The following is a 21,219-nucleotide window of genomic DNA, read 5'->3' as shown; positions in this document are numbered from 1 at the left end:
CCAGCACAATTTTGGTGCCCACTCGTGGGGCAAAGAGAGAGAAGTCAGAATCACAATTTCATTTTAAGCATTTGTCTATTTGGATAGAGAAACTCCCTGATCACCATGTTGTTTGATGCATTCACGTGGATGTTGTATCTGAGCATGTTCATATTTCCACAAATGGGGAACTATTTGCCTGTTTTGATGCTCTTTTTAAAACCAGGGAGAGGGATCCAAATTGCTTTATTAGTTTACTATATTTATGTCATCATAACATCAGAAGCAATGAATTTCATTGTAAATGTGTATTCAGTCCTGTTTGTCTTTCCTGGTTTGGGTTGCTACTTCTGGGGCCTCATTAAAAATCGCACCCAGTCCTTTGGGGAAACAGGGGGGAATGTTTGTTTCCAACCTCTCACCTCCTTCTTCCCCTTCAGACCTGCTACGACAGTTTTTGAAAATATTGAGTTCCCTTTTGATGTTAAGGACAGCATAATGTTATTGTTAGTGTTGCTTTGTCTGCTCTGTACTGTCTACACCATGTTTAGGGTCAGAACAGGGCCTTCTAGGGAGGTTGTTTGGACGCCTGCCCTGGGAGCAGATAATGCTGAGTGGCACGGGAAGTGGGAGGACATCGACCAGTATTTGGAGAAGTTTTCTCCTCCAATGATCTGGAAATTCACCCCTGAACAACTGCAGGATCCTGTTAGCATGATAAGACGGGTGAAGGGAAAATGCTCTGGCAGCTCCAGAGATGGCCAGTTCACAGCAACCTGCTGGGCCCTGGCCACTGCCTACCGGACACTACTTGACATGGTACAGTGCTGTCAGGGGGAGGAGAGAAGGAGCAGATCCACAGGCACCACGTCCACCCAAACCACAACTGAGTCAGAGGGAGAAAGAAATGAATCAACTGGCACCGTGTCCACACAAACCATCGAGGAGCCAGAAGAACAACCCAAACCAATAGCAGTCGCCCCTGTCCAGAAAAGGAAATCAAAGACTAAATCAGTCCATATAGCAAATGATGATGAAGAGGCAGGACCTTCACATCCACCAGAGGAGACAGAACCAGAAATAATCACTCGGTCCCTATCCCTGGGTGAGCTACGTGAGCTCCGGAGAGAGTTCACACGACAGGCGAATGAGTCCATTCTGACCTGGCTGCTCCGAATCTGGGATGCCGCAGCTAATGATACAGTCCTAGATGGGAGTGAAGCCAGACAGCTGGGATCCCTGTCTCGAGATGTAGTCATTGATCAGGGGATTGGAAGGAGGCAGGAAACTCTCAGCCTCTGGCAGCAACTGTTGTCCAGTGTGAGGGAGAGATACCTTTGTAAGGAGGACCTCCACGTACAGCAAGGACAGTGGAACACGATGGAACAAGGTATCCGGTGTTTAAGAGAATGAGCTGTACTGGAGATAATCTTTTCAGAGGATGAAAGATTCCCTAAAAGTCCAGATGGTGTACAGTGCACATCCCAGATGTGGTTAAAGTTTGCACGACTCGGCCCAGAAATGTATTCCCGCTACTTAGCAACACTGCAATGGAGGGAAGGAGAGGACAAGGTGGGCGCATTGGTCAGTAAACTCAGGATTTATGAAGACACTGTCACCGCCCCACTACGAGCCCACGTCTCATCTGTGGAAACCAAACTGGTCGAACATGTCCGAAGCCTGGAAGAGAAGATTGAAGAGGGACACCAGAAACTAAGAGAAGAAATTAAGGAAGGGATCTTCCATATCGCACCAGGACAAACAAGAGTCTCTGCTATTAGGAGCCAGCGTCCCCCAGCTAAGGAGAGAGAGCACACTCCACGTGGCAATCTATGGTTTTACCTCCGTGAGCACGGAGAAGATATGAGGAAGTGGGATGGGAAACCCACCTCTTCCTTAGCAACCCGGGTACGTGAACTGAAAAGAGGAACAAGTGCCACAAGGAACTCTTCAAGGGTAAATGTTGCTCCAGTCTCTCGTGGGCAAGACTCCAGACGGTACAGGAATGATGATACGTCTGATCCTCTTGAAAGGACCTCCAGGTCATACTCACAAGAAGAGCACAACGAGTACCATGACCGGGACTAGGGGTGCCCTGCCTCTAGCCAGGTAGAGGAGAGGGACAATCGAGTCTATTGGACAGTGTGGATTCGGTGGCCTGGCACACCAGAGCCACAAAGATATAAGGCCTTAGTGGACACCGACGCACAATGTACTTTAATGCCATCAAGATACGTAGGGGCAGAATCCATCTCTATTTCTGGGGTAACAGGGGGATCCCAACAGTTGACTGTACTGGAAACTGAAGTGAACCTGACTGGGAAGGAATGGCACAGACACCCCATCGTGACTGGCCCAGAGGCCCCGTGCATCCTTGGCATAGATTACCTGAGGAGTGGGTATTTCAAAGACCCAAAAGGACTTCGCTGGGCTTTTGGCATAGCTACTGTGGAGACAGAGGAAATTAGACAGTTGAACACCTTGCCTGGTCTCTCAGAGGACCCCTCTGCTGTGGGACTACTGAAGGTTGAAGAACAATTGGTACCGATAGCCACAGCAACAGTGCACCGTCGGCAATACCGCACTGACCGAGACTCTGTGACCCCTATACATAAGATGATCCGTGACCTGGAGACCCAGGGGGTGGTCAGCAAGACTCGCTCACCCTTTAATAGCCCTATATGACCAGCGTGTCAATCCAGCGGAGAGTGGAGGCTGACAGTGGATTACCGTGGACTCAATGAAGTCACACCACCCCTGAGTGTGCCGGACATGCTGGAGCTCCAGTACGAGCTGGAGTCCAAGGCAACCAAGTGGTATGCCACCATTGACATTGCCAATGCCTTTTTCTCCATTCCTTTGGCAGCGGAGTGCAGACCACAATTTGCTTTCACTTGGAGAGGTGTGCAGTACACTTGGAATCGACTGCCTCAGGGGTGGAAACACAGTCCCAGCATTTGCCATGGACTGATCCAGACTGCACTGGAAAAGGGCGAGGCTCCAGAACATCTACAGTACATTGACGACATCATTGTATGGGGGAACACAGCGGGCAAAGTCTTCGAGAAAGGAGAGAAGATAATCCAGATTCTCCTAAGAGCTGGTTTTGCCATTAAACAGAGTAAGGTCAAGGGACCTGCTCAGGAAATTCAGTTCCTAGGAGTGAAGTGGCAAGATGGATGCCGCCTAATTCCAATGGAGGTGATTAAAAAAATAGCAGCCATGTCCCCACCAACCAGCAAGAAGGAAACACAGGCTTTCCTAGGCTCTGTGGGCTTTTGGAAGATGCATATCCCCAAGTACAGCCAGATTGTAAGCCCTCTCTACCTTGTGACAAGGAAGAAAAATGATTTCCAGTGGGACCCTGAACAACAACAAGCCTTTGAACAAATTAAACAGGAGATTGCCCATGCGGTAGGCCTTGGGCCAATAAGGACAGGACAGGATGTGAAGAACATGCTCTACACTGCAACCGGGAAGAATGGCCCTTCCTGGAACCTCTGGCAGAAGGTGCCTGGGGAGACCCGCGGACGACCACTGGAATTCTGGAATCGGGGATACAAAGGATCTGAAGCCAGCTATACACCAACTGAGAAAGAGATCCTGGCTGCTTATGAAGGAGTTCGAACTGCCTCAGAAGTGATCGGCACCGAAGTGCAGCTCCTCCTGGCACCCCGACTACCAGTGCTGGGCTGGATGTTCAAGGCAAGAGTTCCTTCTACACATCACGCCACCGATGCCACATGGAGTAAGTGGATCGCTCTGATCACGCAGCGAACCCGGATAGGGAATCCTAATCGCCCTGGGATTCTGGAAATTATCACCAATTGGCCCGAAGGTGAGAGTTTCAGACTATCCTCTGAAGAAGAGGAGCAGGTGACACGGGCTGAGGAGGCCCCACCATATGACAAGCTACCAGCAGAGGAAAGGCGATATGCACTCTTCATGGATGGTTCCTGTCGCATGTTAGGGACAAACCGAAAATGGAAGGCAACCGTGTGGAGTCCCACAAGGCGAGTTGCAGAAGCGACTGAAGGACAAGGTGGGTCAAGTCAGTTTGCAGAGTTTAAAGCCGTTCAGTTGGCTTTGGATATAGCTGAACGAGAGAAGTGGCCAAGACTCTATCTCTACACTGACTCATGGATGGTGGCCAATGCTCTGTGGGGATGGCTGGAGCGATGGAAAAAGACCAACTGGCAGCAAGGGAAACCCATCTGGGCGGCAGAGATGTGGCAGGACATCGCTGACCGGGTAGAGAAGCTGAGTGTGAAGGTCGGTCACGTAGACGCTCATGTAGGCAAGAAACGGGCTACTGAGGAGCATCGTAACAATGAGCAGGCCGACCGAACTGCCAGGATTAAAGTCTCTCAGGTAGATCTGGATTGGCAGCACAAAGGAGAATTATTTCTGGCTTGATGGGCCCATGATGCCTCCGGTCACCAGGGGAGAGATGCAACATACAGATGGGCTCGTGACCGAGGGGTGGACTTAACCAAGGACATTGTCTCACAGGTCATCCATGACTGTGAGACATGTGCTGCCATCAAGCAGGCCAAGAGGGTAAAGCCTCTATGGTATGGTGGACGGTGGTCAAAATACAGGTATGGGGAAGCCTGGTAAGTTGACTACATCACGCTCCCCAAAACCCGCCAAGGCAAGCACTATGTACTGACCATGGTAGAAGGAAGTACTGGATGGTTGGAGACATACCCTGTGCCTCATGCCACTGCCCGGAATACCATCCTGGGCCTTGAAAAACAAGTCCTGTGGCGACATGGTACCCTGGAGAGAATTGAGTCTGATAATGGGACCCATTTCAAGAATGACCTCGTAGACACCTGGGTCAAAGAGCACGGCATTGAGTGGGTGTATCATATCCCCTACCATGCACCAGCGGCTGGAAAAGTTGAGCGGTGCAACGGACTGCTGAAAACCACCCTGAAGGCACTGTGTGGGAAGACTTTCAAACACTGGGAGCTGCATTTAGCAAAGGCCACCTGGTTGGTCAACACCAGAGGCTCCATCAATTGAACTGGTCCTACTCAATCAGAACTTTTGCATACTGTAGATGGAGATGAAGTCCCTGTGGTGCATATGAGAGGAATGTTAGGGAAGACTGTTTGGATTAGTCCCACCTCAAGCAAAGGCAAACCCATCCGAGGGATTGTTTTTGCTCAAGGACCTGGTTCCACCTGGTGGGTAATGCAAAAAGATGGGGAGACACGTTGTGTACCACAAGGAGACCTAATTTTGAGTGAGAATGGTCTGTAATGTTTCATTGTATATATATATATATATATATATATATGTAAGTGTATATAGTTTTAAGGAGACATAGGTTTTAAGGGGGTTAATTTGGGCATAACATGGACGGCATAGAATAAGGGGTGGATAATGTCCTGGTTAGAACAGCTGGGACCGATTCATCACTGAATGGGTATAGCCCAAACTGTGTATTCTATAACCCTCCATGCCATTTCCCAGAAACTGTTTTCAGTAGAGGCCTGCGAGGTGTGGGGGGGGAATGTTCCTGAGCACCCTCATACCCTTTTATGGAATGAGCACCCTCATACCCTTTTATGGAACTCCCCGCTCTGAGGGAAGGACTAAACACCCTTTTATGGAATTCCCCGCTCTGAGGGGAGGACTGAACATTCCTACCTGAACTGGAGAGTATATAAACCTGGAGTTTCGGAACCTTTTTACCACTCGTGGGATCCAGAGGAGGACTGCAGCTCATCGCTCTCAACCTGCAGCTCACCACCACCCTGGGCCGGACTACAATTACCACTTTTGGTTGGACTGCAGCAACTTTCCCACCAGCAGGTTTTTCCCCTCTCCCTTTGTTTTGGACTCAAGGGGGGGGCCCAGGTAGCACTGCTTTGTTTGTGCCCCGGGGTGCTGGGTTGTACATTTGGGCTTTGTGGGTTAGTGCCTGTTGCTTGTCTGTGTGGTCGTACTTATTGTATTATTTTATTAAATTGTTATTCTGACTTGTAATCTCTCTTTGAGTTGGCTTGGTTTCCTCTGCTGGTTAACTTTCAAACCAGCATAAGACTCTATCCCCAGGGTGATAGAAATGTCTGTACATATATATCTCCAAGGTTAGTCTGTAAATGTGTGGTGTTAGAAAAGCAGGCTAAGTTCTGGGATAGTTGTAGAAGGAGAAAGAAGCCCAGAGGCCAGTGCAAGCAGGCAGTCCTCAGCTTGCACATCATGTCCCTTCCCTGCAGGTTCATGTCCTTGAGCCCAGACCCTGAAGTGACCTTGAGAATAAGTGCAAGGCAGAAGTGCTGCTGAGGAAAGAGAGCCCTGTGGTGGGGAAGAAGACAAAGCTGTGAGTGCCCAGCCCCGAGAAGGTGCTGTCTCCATCCCCTGTGTGCCAGGTGAACTGGGGCTTTGCTGCAGAGATACGGATGCTGATTTGAGCGACTCCAAGTGCTGAGATGATGGGCACCCAGAAACACAAACTCTACCTGGCCACGGAGCCTGCAAGGAGGAGCAGAGACAGCAGTGGCACTGTGGGGGGCCAGGTTTTCCCTGTGCCTTCCCCTGCAGGCCCTGGCTGTCCCTGCTGGGCCCCTGTCCATCCCCATCAGGTCCCTGCCCGTCCCCCCTGGGCTGAACTCCCCCCAGGAACTGCCATGGAGCTGAAACTGCTGCCATCCCCCCCCTGCAGCTGCTTCCCCAGCCAAGGGAGCAACAAAGGCAGGGCCAAGAGCAGAGGCAGCAGCAGGGGAGCACTGGGGGGGCTGGGAAGCTCTTGTGTGGGGCAGAAAAGAGGCGCTGGTCACGAGACCGGGGCTGTCCTGAGCCGGCCCAGCCCTCACCTCCCCCCAACCAATGGCAGCTGCCCAGATGGCGTGGGAGGGACCCTCAACCTGTGTGCCCCACACTCAGCTGGCTGAGAGAGAGTCAAGGGACAGGACCACAGGTGAGGGACAGCCAGGACCATTGCAGGGCCACGGTGAGGGCACCGCCTGTGGCAGCAGAGCTGCCCAGGGCCGGGGGCAGCTGGGGGTGTTGGTACCAGCCAGTGCTGGGGCCGAGCAGAGCACGAGGCCTCTTGCAGACCCCTGGAGCAACCTCCCACTTGCCAGTCCTACCCTGGTGGTGTGACACTGTCCCCTCCCTACAGGACACTCTCCCCCCAAAATCCTCTGGGGGCCTTTTGTGTATATTCCTGGTTGTTGATTCCTGCTGGGGTCCTGAGGGAGCCTCTGCCATTCCATCCCAGGGGCACAATCTCCTCTCCAGAGCTTGAATCAGTGCAGACTTTGCAGGGAAATCTGTGCTTGCAGCTGCATCCTGAGCCTGAGGGCAGTTTGTATCCCTGAGTGCTGATCCATCCTGGGGACCCCAGGGATCCTCTGCCATTCCATCCATGCAGCCGGAGTCACCCTCCTGCCATTGCCTCCCTGCAGAGGAACAACTGCCTTCTCTCCTGTCTGGGAGAAACCAGATGCTACCCCTGGGCCATCAGAAGTGGTGCTGGAGCCTCTTTCAACCCAACCCTGGGTGCAGTTTTCTCATCCCCTCACCAAGTGCCCACTCCCCCAACCAGCACTGACCAACCAGGGCATTTGGCACACTTTGTTTTGTGGTTTGGAGAAACAACCTCGGACTGGCAGGGGGCCAGATAACCTCGAGTAACAGACCTGGTAAGTTTTAAGTGATACTACATTAATACAGCTTTTGATTAATATATAGCAACTCAGTCAAGTGCTCATTAAAAGACCTCATTCCCTTCATCCTCCCAATTGAACACCAATTTTTTGGGGCTGAATCTTCATATTTTGCAGTATTTTTATCTGAATCCTAACTTTTTGCAGTTTGTGGGGGGGTTCATCTGACTATTTCTGAGGGGTTTTTTGGCTGAATCTCACTGGTTTGGGTTTTTCTGGGCTGAATCTTGGTGTTTTGGAGGTTTTTATGGGCACAGGATGCCCGGTGAGTTCTAGAGATGGACTTGGGCAGGAGGAACCCCCAAGCCAACGCCCTCAGCCCTTGTTTTCCCCCCCATCAGGATTTCTCCTTCCCAAAGCTTGGGCGGATGGAGGAGGAGGCTGCAAGGAAGATGCTGCGGGTCCTCCAGGCAGGTGAGGAGGAAGTCAGTGCCCCTTTGTCCCGGTCATGTGCTGCCTCTGGCAACCGAGCATGACCCCCAGCTGCAGGACAGCCCCGCTGCGACCGCCGTCCTGCTGGGGCTGGAGTTGGGGGGATGTCCTTGGCCTTCCCTCTGGGCCACAGGCAAATCCCCTCCCTGTCCTTCTTGCTTCCTGCCCCAGACCCCGAGCTGAGGACAGAGAGCCTGGAGGGCAAATCCCCCCGGCAGAACCTGGTGGGAGAGACTGTTTTGAAGGGCTCCACGGCACAGGAAGACAGCGGGGAAGAAAAGACCTGGAGATGCCCCCGCAGGAGGGGCTCCAAAGCCAACCCAGGGTGCTCTGAGGAAGAAAGACCCAGCCTGTGGCGGGAAGGCGGCCGGAGCTTGAGCCAGAGCTCCGAGCTGGTGGTCCCTGAGCAACCTCCCAGCAGGGAGAAACCCTTCAGGTGCTTGGATTGTGGGAAGACCTTCAGGAGGAGCACCAACCTGCTCCGACACCAGCACATCCACAGTGGGGAACGACCCTACACGTGTGGGTTTTTGGGAAGAGCTTCAGTCACAGTTCCAACCTCTGCACCCACCAGTGCATCCACACTGGGGAACAGCCCTACAAGTGCTTAGAATGTGGGAAGAGGTTTAGGACCAGCTCAGATCTCTTCAAGCATGAGCAGACGCACATGGATGAGAGGCCCTTCTGCTGCAATGACTGCGAGAAGTGTTTCAACCGGAACGCCACCCTCATCACCCACCAACTCATCCACACCGGGGAACGGCCCTACAAGTGCTTGGAATGTGGGAAGAGGTTTCAGACCAGCGGGAATCTCCTCGTGCACCAGCGGACGCACACAGATGAGAGACCCTTCCACTACACTGACTGCAGGAAGGGCTTCAAGCACAACTCCCACCTTGTCACTCACCGACTCACCAGCGCATCCACACCGGGGAGAGGCCCTACCAGTGTGGGGAGTGTGGGAAGAACTTTACCCAGTGCTGTCACTATACCTCACACCAACAGACCCACCGGTAGGAGAAGCCCTATGAGTGCCCTGACTGCGGGAAGAGCTTTGGCCACTGCTTCCACCCCAAATGAAACCCCTGATGGTGAGGAGGCAACCCGTGGAGTCCAGTGACTGTCAGTCCATCCCTTTCTACCAGACAGGACCAGTCCCCTTTCCCTGTGGCAGCTTCTTCCAACAGAACCCTTCTTGGGGGGGGTGTAGAGATCCCTGCCTTGGCTGGGGACCCCCCAATATCAGTCCTGGAGGTTGAGAGCAGAGATTTCCTCATGAGCATTGGTCTGGGGGAGTTCCATCCATCTCTAATTAAGAATTATTACTTTTGTGCCAACTTTAGTAGAATGGCTTCAACAATTGCTTTAGGGTAGAGCACTGTCCTATCTTATCCTGTACTCCTGGTAGTTTTAGTGTTTCTATTGTGGAGCAAATAATTCTGATGAAGATCTTTTGTCTGATCATTTGTATCCCTAAGTAATTAATTTCTATCAATAGATCTGATTTGCCGTCATTAAATCCTGGGGGACCCAAGTGATTCAATCACACTTCTATAATTCCTCTAAACTTAAAGTGTTGCATGATCCAAGACTGAGATTGGATCCAGCAGCCCCCAGCAACCCACAGGAAGTTGGGAGCTCAGGGGGCCCATCCCCCTTTCCCAACCCCCCTGTGCCCAAAGACCCCCATGGGACTGTCAGACCTGCAAGACCACCTCCCTTTTCCACCTTTCTCCCTGTTCCTCCCACTTTCCCACTGTCCCATCAATTTCCAATTTCCTACCAAACAGTTTTGGGGTCCCAACCCCCACTTTTTGCCCCCTCTCCTGTGAGTGCTTAAAGAGAAAATGAGGCTGCACACACAGAGTTCCATTGCAGGACTTGTCCGCCCATCTTTGCGACGTCCCCCTTTCATTGGGGTTCCTTTGGAAACAGCGCCTGGACTTTGTTATTTAGTCCACTGGAATTCCCCGCATCGCCCCAAAGCAGTGCCCTGATCCCACACATTCCCCGTCCCTCATGTGCTGGTTGTGTTCAACCATCAGAGAAAAACACAGGTTACCATGCAGAGCATTCCAAGTGGTTTTCTACTTTGGCAAACAGCACTCTCTTGATGGAAAACACCAGTCAAGGCCAAAACACCCCTTGTTGATCCTGATTAACTGAATGCAGCTGCTGCTGCCTTAACTTGTTCCCACAGAAATTGTCAGGGTTCCTTTGCTTCCAGGAGGCCCCACATGTCACAATGGCCCCTTGATTCCATGAGCTTCCACAGTCTCCAAAGGTTCCTTTAGTTCCATGAGGCCCTGCAGTCCCAAAATGCCCTTTAGATTCTCGGAGATTTCCCATTGTCCCAGGGTCCTATGTGCTTCAGAAGTAGCTGCAGTGGGACAGTGGCCCCTTGGTTCCGTGAACTCTGCAGTGTTCCAGGAATCCTTGGGTTCCAGGAGAGCCTGCAGTTTCACAAGGACCACTTGAATCCAGGAGTTTCTGCAGGGTCACAATGGCCCCTGGATTCTGGGAGGTTCAGAAATATCTCAGGGCTCCCTTGGTTCCAGGAGGACACGCATGTCAGCAGGAACCCTTGGTTCCAGGAGGTTTTACAGTGTCCCAGAATTCCTTTGATTTCATGAGGCCTTGGATTGTCCCAATGGACTCCTGATTCCATGAACCCCCTCAATGTCACAGTGGTCTATTGGTTCCATGAGTTTCTGCAGCGTCAAAGGGTTCCTTTTGTTCCATGGGGACCTGCAGTGTCACAATGGGCCCTGAATTCCAGGAGTTTTGCCAGGGTTACAGTGCTACCTTGATTCCATGAGATTCCACAGTGTCCCACGACTCCTTTGGCTTCAGAAGGCCCTGCAGTGTCACAATGATCCTTCATTCCACGGGGGTTACTTAATGCTTTATTTGCCTCAGTCTTTAACACCCAAAGCAGTTGTCCTCAGGATCCCCAGCTCCCAGGGCTGGCAGTTGGTGATGGGGAGCTGAGTGAAGCCCCCACAACCCAGGTCAGTGACCTGCTCTACCAGTGAGACCCCCAGAAGTGCCTGGGCCCACATGGGCCCAAGAGTCCTGAGGGAGCTGGAGAAAGAGCTGGTCAAGCCACTCTCACTCATTCCCCAGCCGTGCTGCAGAACTGCAGAAGTCCCAGCTGACTGGCAACAAGCAAATGGGATGCCCATCCACAGGAAGGGCCAAAAAGAAGGATCTGGGGAACTCCTGTCCTGTCCCATTGACCTCAGGACCGGGGAAGTCCATGCAGCAGATCCTCCTCAGTGCCATCCCATGGTACCGGGCAGGACAACCAGGGGATCGGGCCCAACCAGCATGTGGTTGGGAAAGGCAGGTCCTGCCTGACCAACCTCATCTCCTTCTCTGACAAAGGACCCCCTCAGTAGTTGAGGGAAAGGTTGGGGATGTGTCCCTCTGGAATTCCGGAAAGCCTTTGGCACCATCTCCCCCAACATCTCCTGCACAAACTGGCTGCTCATGGCTTGCCCGGGGGAACTGTTTACTGGGTGACAAAGTGGCTGATGGCCCAGGGAGTGGTGGGGAATGGAAGGCAATCCAGGTGGGGCTGGTCACTCGTGGGGTTCCCAAGGGCTCAGGGTTGGGGCTGCTCCTGTTTAACATTGTTACTGATGATCTGTGGCAGGGGATCGAGTGCCCCCTCAGTAAATTTGTGGACAACACTATGTTGGGTGTGAGTGTGGATGTGCTGGAGGGTAGGCAGGCTCTGCAGAGGGATCTGGACAGGCTGGATCAATAAGGCCAAGTGTCAGGGCCTGCACTTGGGTCCCAACAACCCCCTGGAACGCTCCAGGCTGGGGGCAGAGGGGCTTGAGAGCTGCTCAACAGGAAGGGACTTGGGGGTGCTGCTTGACAGTGGCTGGATATGAGCCAGAGTGTGCCCAGGGGGGCAAGAAGACCAAGGGCATCCTGGCCTTTGTGGAGAAGAGTGTGGCCAGCAGGAGCAGAGAACTGATTGCCCCTCTGTGCTGGGCACTGGGGAGGCCCCACCTGGAGTGCTATGTCCAGTTCTGACCCCTCAGTGCAAAAAGGCCCTTGAGGGGCTGGAGCGTGTCCAGAGAAGGGAAAGAAGCTGGGGAAGGCTCTGGAAAACATGTCTGCTGAGGAACGGCTGAGGAAACTAGGCTTGTTGAGTCTGGAGAAGGGAAGACTCAGGGAGGACCTCATTGCTCTCTACAATGAACTGACAGGGGCTTTTAGTGGGGTGAGGGTCGGTCTTTTCTGCAAAACCTTTAGTGACAGGAAGAGAGGAAATGGCCTTAAGTTGCATCAGGCGAGGTTCAGATTAGATGCTAAAAGAATCTTTTTCCACTGAGTGTTCAGGCATTGGAACAAGTAGCCCAGGAAGGCGGTGGAGTCTCTGGAAGTGTTCAGGTGTGTGGTGGGTTGACTTTGGCTGGACACCAGGTGCCCACCCAACCGCTCTATCACTCCCCTTCCCAGCAGGACAGGGGAGAGAGTAAGGTGGAAAAAAAAAATAGTGGGTTGAGATAAGGCAGTTTATTTAAAGCAAAAAGCAAAGTGATACTTGCGTACGCAGAAGCAAAAGATATCAGGTTTTGTTCTCTGCTTCCCATGAGCAACCATGGTCAGCCACGCCCAAGGAACAGGACTTGGGGACGCGGGACGGTTCCTCAGCAGGCAGCCATTAGATAATGAATGCCTCCCTCCTGCTCCGTACCTCAGCTTTTATAGCTGAGCTGACCTCACATGGTCTGGAATGTCCCTTTGGTCATTTGGGGTCAACTGGCCTACTTGGGTCCCCTTCCCAGGGTCTTGCCCTCAACTAAGGAAGGAATGTCCCAGTGCTGGTGCTGTGCTCAACAGTGGCCAAAACACTGGTGTGTTCTCAACACCCTTCCAGCTGCCAATGCAAAGCACAGCACTGGGAGGGCTGCTGTGGGGAACTGAACTCTTCAGAGTGTAACTTTTCTAGAATGGTAGATTGCTGCCTTTTGACATGTATGTCTTCTGAAACAATTTATGTATTTGCTGTGTTACAGAAGCTCTAAATCTCTTTGGTTTGTTTACGTAACGCTTGTAATGTTTTTTCAACTAATTCTTATTTCCTTCAAACAAAGAGGGGCTTTTCTCTTTGCTATTCCTTAATATAGCAGGTTTGCATTAAAGGGAATCTTGTCTAATTTCCAATTATTTTCCTGTTTTAAGTAGCGTAGCTTTTTAATCAGAGCATCGTTTCCCAATTCTTTTAACATTGAAATAAAATTCATTTTTTTCACTTCAGCTTCCTGTACTTGCTAGGAGAAATATCCATTAACAGCCTAATGAAAATTAGAGCAATATAGGTACTTTCACACAGTGTAAGATAAGCATATGCTGTTTTTCTGTACCGCTGAATGTCTGATTTCTACTGTGGGTCACCATTCTGAATTTTTATGAAATCTTGATGAAATTTGCAGATTTAGATCAAAATAATTTATGAGGCAAAACAAAACAAAAAATTCTTACTTTTTGTGACACTAACACAGAACTTTAAATATGAAATTGAAGAAGGATGACCATGTCCTGTGGTAAGTTAGTATATAAAGGTGTGTCATGGTTTGAGATAGCCCAAAAATCTAATTCCCTAGTTCCATCCCCCTCCCACATCTCAACCCAATGTGAGATGGGTTTTTCCAGACAAAACACAACCAGACTCAGAATGGGGGAAAGGGAATATATTACAATGACTGTACAAATAAATACTACAATACATTATATACAACCTTAGCTATCTCTACTATGACATAAGTATTTACAACGGATCAGATCTCTTCTCCCCTCCAAATAAAAGTCCAGGAGGGAAAGAAGGGCAGATCCCTTCCAGTCTCTCAGGGCAGCAGCTTCTTCAGAGCAGCAGTCATCTGTCCTTTTCTCATGCAGCAGCTGATGGCTGGATCTCTGCCAGTACTCACAAGAGAGGTATCCAAACTCTCTCTCGGCCCCGTCGCCAACCAACTGAGGGGTCTTCCGTGGCCTTCGTCACCCCAGACAAGGTCGTTTCACCACGTCATATCACGAAGACACAGGGGGTCTTCGTGACGGTCTGGTATCTCCAGGAGATTCAAACTCCTTGCAGGGCCTCTGTGCCCTGTCTCAGGTTGCGAGCTTCTTTGTAGCTTGCAGCAAGGGAGGGCCCTCAAGGCCAACCTCCCACACTCCGTCCTGGCTGAGCTCTCAGGACGACCGAGCTTCTTAGCTCCTTTACCCATTTACGACTTCTAATCAGTAAGAGTCCATCTCCCTCCATTTTTGGAGGGATCTCCAAGGAAGTTTAGGGGAGTTTTACAGTTCTTACCCCTAAACTTTCTCTCTGTAGAAACTTAGTTCTGTTCTCTGCTGCTGTTCTTTCTCTCTCAGGTTTGCAGATGTTCTGTCTGCTTTGCTGCATGGTTGTTTTGCTGCTCTCTTATCTTTTGGCTCTGTGCCGCCGCTTTTCCTCTAGTCAGTGCTGGTTGCCGTGGCTTTCAGTATCTCTGGTTGCTGCTCACAGTGGAAAAGCATCTCCCAGCTTAACTACAGACACTTAGTCCAGCTTAACACTGTTCCAAGTCTCTGTAGCCCCCAGCTGGGGCTGGGGGGGCAGAGGCCCCCCCAGAGGGCTCCTGCCCTCTCCTTGTGGCCTTTCACAACATGGCTACTTCTTCTCACCTAAAACTACAACTCTTCTCTTCCGTTTGGTTGTGGTATGTTTACATTTTTGCAGGAGCACTCATTGGACAGAATTTCAAAACTTCCAGGGGTTTCCACCCCTTGGGGTCTACCACTTTTCTTATCCTCTGGGGGAAAACAAAGTCTAAACCACTACAAGGTGTATGAAAGTTCCTTGTTCTCCATCTAATCAAGCCATTTATAGTGTCCTTGTACAGAATTGTGCACATTTATTTATATGATAACCTACTGAAATATAATTAGCTACACCTATGCATGTGAGAATTGTCCAAATATATCCTTTTATCATACATTGAAAATTATATTCCCTTTCCCTGAGTAAAACTCTTTGCAACTTTGAGTTGCTGTCTTTATATGGGAGGGCGTAAGATTCTCTTCAAGAGTTTTGTTCTGAAACCAAACTTTAAGATAAAGTGATTTGAGGTTTTTGAGGTTATTACTCTGTAGCTTAGCGTGGATGTCTCTTCCTCCTCTGTGTCTTTTCATGTTGCCGTAAGTGGAAAAAAACCTGCAGATCTCCTTTTCATCATTTGGATTGGAACTACATACCATAGGTAATGTGTTTTGGCAACACTTACCTAGCCAAAGAAACCAAATTAATATTAACCATGCTGAGGAGTGTCAGAAGTATCACAGATGTGTCGATTTAGCTTTGCTCCATCACACACTCTTTCCTTAAACAACTGGTCAAGCTGTCGCAAAATGTCGTGTTGACTCCAGTGAGATTTTAATGGGTGTGATCAGAGATTGATGACTTTGGCAAGTTAGAATGAGATGATGATGTGGAGTTGCTGTCTCCTGTTTTGAATGTCCTCAGAAATAAAACCCCAAACAAACAAAGAAAAAAAAAATAAAAATTAAAAAAAAGTAAAAATAATTTAAAAATTATAAGCCATATAAATAAATATAATAAAATAATAAAAATTATAAGCCATATAAATAAAAATTACAAGTGTGTGTGTGCTCCTTCCTCCAAACCAACTAGACATGAAACAGTTTTAAGTCCTATAGATGTAGAGATGAAAAAGTCATATCTAAACTGTAGTGCTAGCTTGTTCCTAAGCATTTCCAGAGTTCCTTCCCATCAGGTGCCAGGATGGGTGGGCAGGAGGTGACTTGCTTTATTCAGACCATTCTTGTACGTGTTATTGCTACTCTTTCACCCCTCTCCCCCTATTTCTGGGTTTGTTTCTAGAGCTGTTTTTGAAAGAAACACTTTTTTCAATCACACACGTGAATATTTTTAAAGAAATACAAGACACAAAAACCTAGTAAAAACAATATTTAACAAAATGGTGAAATCACACTCCTTTATGTACTCTGAGCACTCTGCTACTGGCAGTTTTTATAGTTCTCCATATATTGGAAATGTAACAAAGGATCAAGCAATTTTCTGTGTATTCTTTATTTACTTTTAAATTTTTTTTCTATCATCAAATTGGCTGCAGGATTTGGTCCTGTCCTTGTGGAGGATGAATGCCACTGTCTTTTTTTGTTTAAATTGATATTTTATTGCTCAGGGGGACTGTCAGTGGGAGGGGGTGGTGGGAAGGAGCCTCCACTCAGGGGCTGGAGCTTCAACTTCTAAAGAAGGTTGTACTTAATCAAAGAGATGCAACTCAGGATTTCTCCCCACGTTCCAGAACTTTTCATTTAGCCAGCTGAGAGTTCCCAGGGCACAACCAGGTTAATGTTTAACTCTTCCAACACTGTGCTCATCCCGAGGATATCCTGTCATCCTGAGAAGAAGGAAGGGAGATGCTGTGCCAATTCCCTGTGGCTGTGCAGGAAGCAAAATCTTCAAAACCATGACCCTTCTGAAGGAGTTGATCTTGTGTTATTCCTCACAAGTCAGCACTGAAAATTCTGTATCTTAGACACTGAATGAAAAGGAGAGTTGCTGAGAGGCTTGTTGGGGGGAGAGTGTTTTTTTGGCTTAGTTTTGTGGGGGTCTTTTAGTGTCAAATGAAGGTTGGGTCATGAAAATCAGTCTTGTTACTGACAAAAACTCTAAAGGCATTTAAACGCTTTCAGATGCTGTAACCATTTTCCTTTCTTTCACTTTCTCACCCCTTGCAAATCAGAGACAGTTCCTAGAGGACAGGAGAATAAAATAAACAAAAAAAGAAATTTTTTTTCTACTCTTGAGACCTGTGTCAGGTCTGTTTTGAATGCATTTGAACCCTACTGCTTCCATGCTCTTTTTCAAGTAGCACTAGATAAATACCTATGAATTACTGAAATGACAGTGATCATTCTTACTTCACAAAATGTTTCTCTTTTTTTTTCCTATCCTGTGTCCCTTTTTTGTTACGTACTATGGAGTTCTAAGCTAGTTCACTGCTACTGTTTTGGTTGCAACTAATGTCAAGCAGAAAACCTGTAACATGCCAGAAACAGACTACAGTGTGTTGAAAACACAACTTATGTTTGATTGTGTGTAAATACAGAGAGTTAGTTGGGTTTATCTGATAGCCTGGCAGAAAGAGAGAGGAGCAATACAAACTGTTTTCAGTAACTGTGCTGTTCAGACACCTGATAAGATTGAGAGTGCTTTGGAACTACTGATATGCTTTGAATAAGAAAAGGATAATCACATCCATTGGCACTGGCTTATCAGGAATGAAGTAAAATGCCAGCATTTTTACATGAGCAAAAGTAAATGTTTTAGACACTTTGGGCCATTTTTCCGCTGAAATTAAATAGCAGGGTGCTTCTGAGTGTGCTGTAATGAGTGGAAGGATTTATTACCTTGACAGAATTACAGATGAATGTGTTCAGAGAGGAACCCTCAACAACAATAACAGCTCATTGGATAAGTGACCACATCTATTAATGCTCTTGGTAGAGATTCAGTAATTCTCTCCTTTCTTTCTCTGTGAAGTGCAGTGGCTAACTTACAATGTGCAGTTTTTCAGAGTGTAACACACTTGTGCATTTTGTAATATACTGGTAGCATGTTTGATATTGGGCATGTAACACGACTGTTTGTCCTAGTTAGAACAGCTGGGACCGATTCATCACTGGATGGGTGTAGCCCAAAACTGTGTATTCTATAGCCTTCCATGCCATTTCCCAGAAACTGTTGTCAGTAGAGGCCTGCGAGGTGAGGGGATGTTCCTGTCCTCATGTCCTTTTATGGAATTCCCTACTCTGAGGGAAGGACTGAGCATTCTTTTATGGAATTCCCCGCTCTGAGGGAGGGACTTAGCATTCCTGCCTGAGCTGGAGAATATATAAACCTGGAGTTTCAGAACCTTTCCACCACTTGTGGGATCCAGAGGAGGACTGCAGCTCACTGCTCTCAGCCAGACTGTAACTCACCGCTCTCAGGCGGACTGAGACCACCACCCTCGGCTGGACTGCAATCACCACTTTTGACCAGACTGCAGCAGCTCTCCCACTGGCAGGTTTTTGCCCTCTCCCTTTGCTTTGGACTCGGGGGGGGCCAGGGAGCACGACTTTTGTTTGTGCCCTGGGGTGCTGGGTTGTACATTTGGGCTTTGTGGGTTAGGGCCTGTTGCTTGTCTGTGTGGTCGTACTTATTGTATTATTTTATTAAATTGTTATTCTGACTTGTAATGTCTCTTTTGAGTTGGTTTGGTTTCCCCTGCTGGTTAACTTTTAAACCAGTACACTGTTCGTAAAATAATACTGGATCATTTACTGCTGTGTCCTCTGCCTTCAGTCGCTGTGTATTTTCATGTTCAAAAAAGAATATATCTCAGTCTTTGCTGGGAAGGGAAGGTGTGATTCACCATTAACTTACCCCAGCAGGCATGAAACATGCTCAGATGCAGTATTATCTTCTCAAAGTTTACTGATTTTTATTTTTGTACCTTTTCAAAATTTATTTCTAGGTTCTTTCACATGCTTACAATAAATTTTGGGATATTCAAATTTGATGAATGATAGTGCACGAACATATATGATCGATTTTGGATTATAAGTGATTCCTGTCAATGACATCCTTGTGACACTCTGAAATCAATATGTGATTCAACAAAGGCACCACTGTTCTGTACATTAGGTAGCAGTCAGGAATTTGGGAATTAAATGTTCACAAACTATAAACTGAGAAAATGTTTAGATTTAAATAACCCTTGGTTTGGCATTTATTCACCAAAATATGTTTCTTGGGAAAGTTAGTTTACCAAAGTGCAGGCTTTCAGTAAAAGAAAGGTCAGTGATTTAAGGTTTATTAAATTTTAGCTAAAAACAACAGACTCCATTTGAATGTAAAATAATTTAAGTATTTACTGCAGGCAACCTTCATGCTTTAGAGCTGTTACTCAAAGGTTTCATTCTTCTATGAAGATGTCAACTGTAAAAATAAAAATGCATCATTGAGAATGTAATAGTTCAAGTACTATAATCAAAATAAAGTGGTCTTAACTTTTTTTTCCTGTGGAGGCCACACTTGAAAAGAGTGCTTCAAGGCAACAGGGTTGGTAGGGAAAGACAATTTTTTTTGATTAACCTACTCTCCCCTTCAAACCAGGAAAAAAGGCCTGACGCTCTGTCTCTTCCCTGCCGTTGGTGCAACACTCTCGGCACTACATGCACAGCAAGAACTTTCTGGGCAGGACCCCTTGGTCTCGGAGGAATTTTTGTCCATATTCACTTTTGGGCCTCAGACGGCCAATTTAGGAACGGGGCTCCTGCCATGAATGATTGCCCTTCCAGCCAGGAAAAAAGACCTGACCCTCCGTCTCTCCCCTGTCGTTGGTACAGCACTCTGGACACTACGTGTACAGCAGGAGCTTTCTGGGTGGGCACCTTTAGTCTGGCACGAATCTTCTTCCTTATTCAGTTTTGGCCCTCCGACGGCCCATTTAGGAACAGGTCTCCTGCCCACGAACGAATGCCCTTCCAACCAGGAAAAAAGGCCTGACCCTCCGTCTCTCCCCTGCCATTGGTGCAACACTCTCTGCACTACGTACACAGCAAGAGCTTTCTGGGCGAGCACCTTTGGTCTAGGAGGAATCTTCGTCTGTATTCACTTTTGACCCTCAGATGGTCGATTTAGGAAGGGGGCTCATGCCCGCCAACGAATGCCCTTCCAACCAGGAAAAAAGGCCTGACTGTCATTGGGCATCTGTCGGTAGACCTTGATCCGTGGGGGAAGAAAGACACACAACACACACTAGGATGATGAGACAGAGAGATGTCTGCCTGCTCAGTGTACCAGGCAGCTTTATTGAGTTCCCTAACTTCTCTCTTCCCACACATATAATATAAACATATTCTTACAAAAACACCCAGGAATGCAGCAGCTGCACTCGGCCAAACAACTTTAACCTTGTACTCTTTATAACTGAAGACTGTGTCCATGGGAACTATCTAATTACCTCCACTGCTCTCATGGAAAGCGGCCCAACACTTTGTAAGATTCCAAACCCCTTTAAGCTTCAATTGTGGTGCTGTGACTTCACCCCACAATTCCTCCCTATTCTGTAGTTGAGCAACAAAGACTGCCCGTATCTTATCCGGCAGGGCCCTTTGCACGAACGAAACTAGACAAGGCAGCATCAGCAACACAACTACAACCACCAACCTTCCAGATGTACAAGGTCCCCCTATTGGCTGTGCAGGGATTCCTGGCCAGACTCTATCTCCACACAGAAGAAACACTCCCATAGGGAGTCGACAAGGTGCACTCACTGCTAGAGTACTCCAAGTTGGATTCTTACCGACACCAGAAGGAACTATTTTTATAGAAAGATGATTCAGAGAACACATCCCGTACCATAGACTCACCACGTGCTCGTTCTATGTCATGATTAAAATACACACAGTCTTTTACAAACAGTGACTCTAAAATGCCTAACTTTTGGAGTGTTAACAGACAGCACATCATCCCAGCTATCAACATGATCAAGACACCCGTGCACAGTATGACAGTCCCGTTTCAATAAGTCATGCCGTCGGATGACATCCTGCACCAGGAGAGATGCTTCCATGTCACTCAGAGGAACACCAACAAGACAGGTGTGAAATGGCTGCTCTGGATACACCAGTGATGCACAAAAGGTTGTGTGATTCAGTTTCTTCATTAGTGTCACCCAGAGGTTTTGACTATGCCATGGAGTGAACTTTGACAGGTCAGGAACTGCACTGACGACTTCCAGGACCAACAGCAGGACGTACATACCACGCAGGTATTCAGTGAGGACTATTATCTGTAGAGACAAACATATCCCTTTCCCCAAGTTATCAAGTCATGTGGATCAGACCATTGACCAGAGACAAGTTCTGCATCTGCATGCTATGCTCTGTCCTCAACTCTCACAGGGATCACAAGATTATCAGTTTGGAGGAGGCTTTTTGCCAAGCACAGCATATTTTTCCTGAAACTCTAAAAGAAGGTAAATAAAGACAATCGCCAGAGAAGGTCAAAAGGTTTGACACATAAAGA

The 21,219-nt window shown here is 48.3% G+C and overlaps 1 pseudogene; it reads left to right on the top strand.

Moving 5' to 3' along the window:
* Window positions 1-9,113, top strand: part of LOC116779970 — a 287,746-nt pseudogene extending 278,633 nt beyond the window's left edge.
* Window positions 9,114-21,219: the final 12,106 nt, after the last annotated feature.

Source organism: Chiroxiphia lanceolata, chromosome W (genome assembly GCF_009829145.1).
Source record: "Chiroxiphia lanceolata isolate bChiLan1 chromosome W, bChiLan1.pri, whole genome shotgun sequence".
In the NCBI taxonomy this organism is placed as follows: domain Eukaryota; kingdom Metazoa; phylum Chordata; class Aves; order Passeriformes; family Pipridae; genus Chiroxiphia; species Chiroxiphia lanceolata.
The sequence above is the reverse complement of the archived record's forward strand: the minus strand, read 5'-3'. Positions and strand labels throughout refer to the sequence as shown.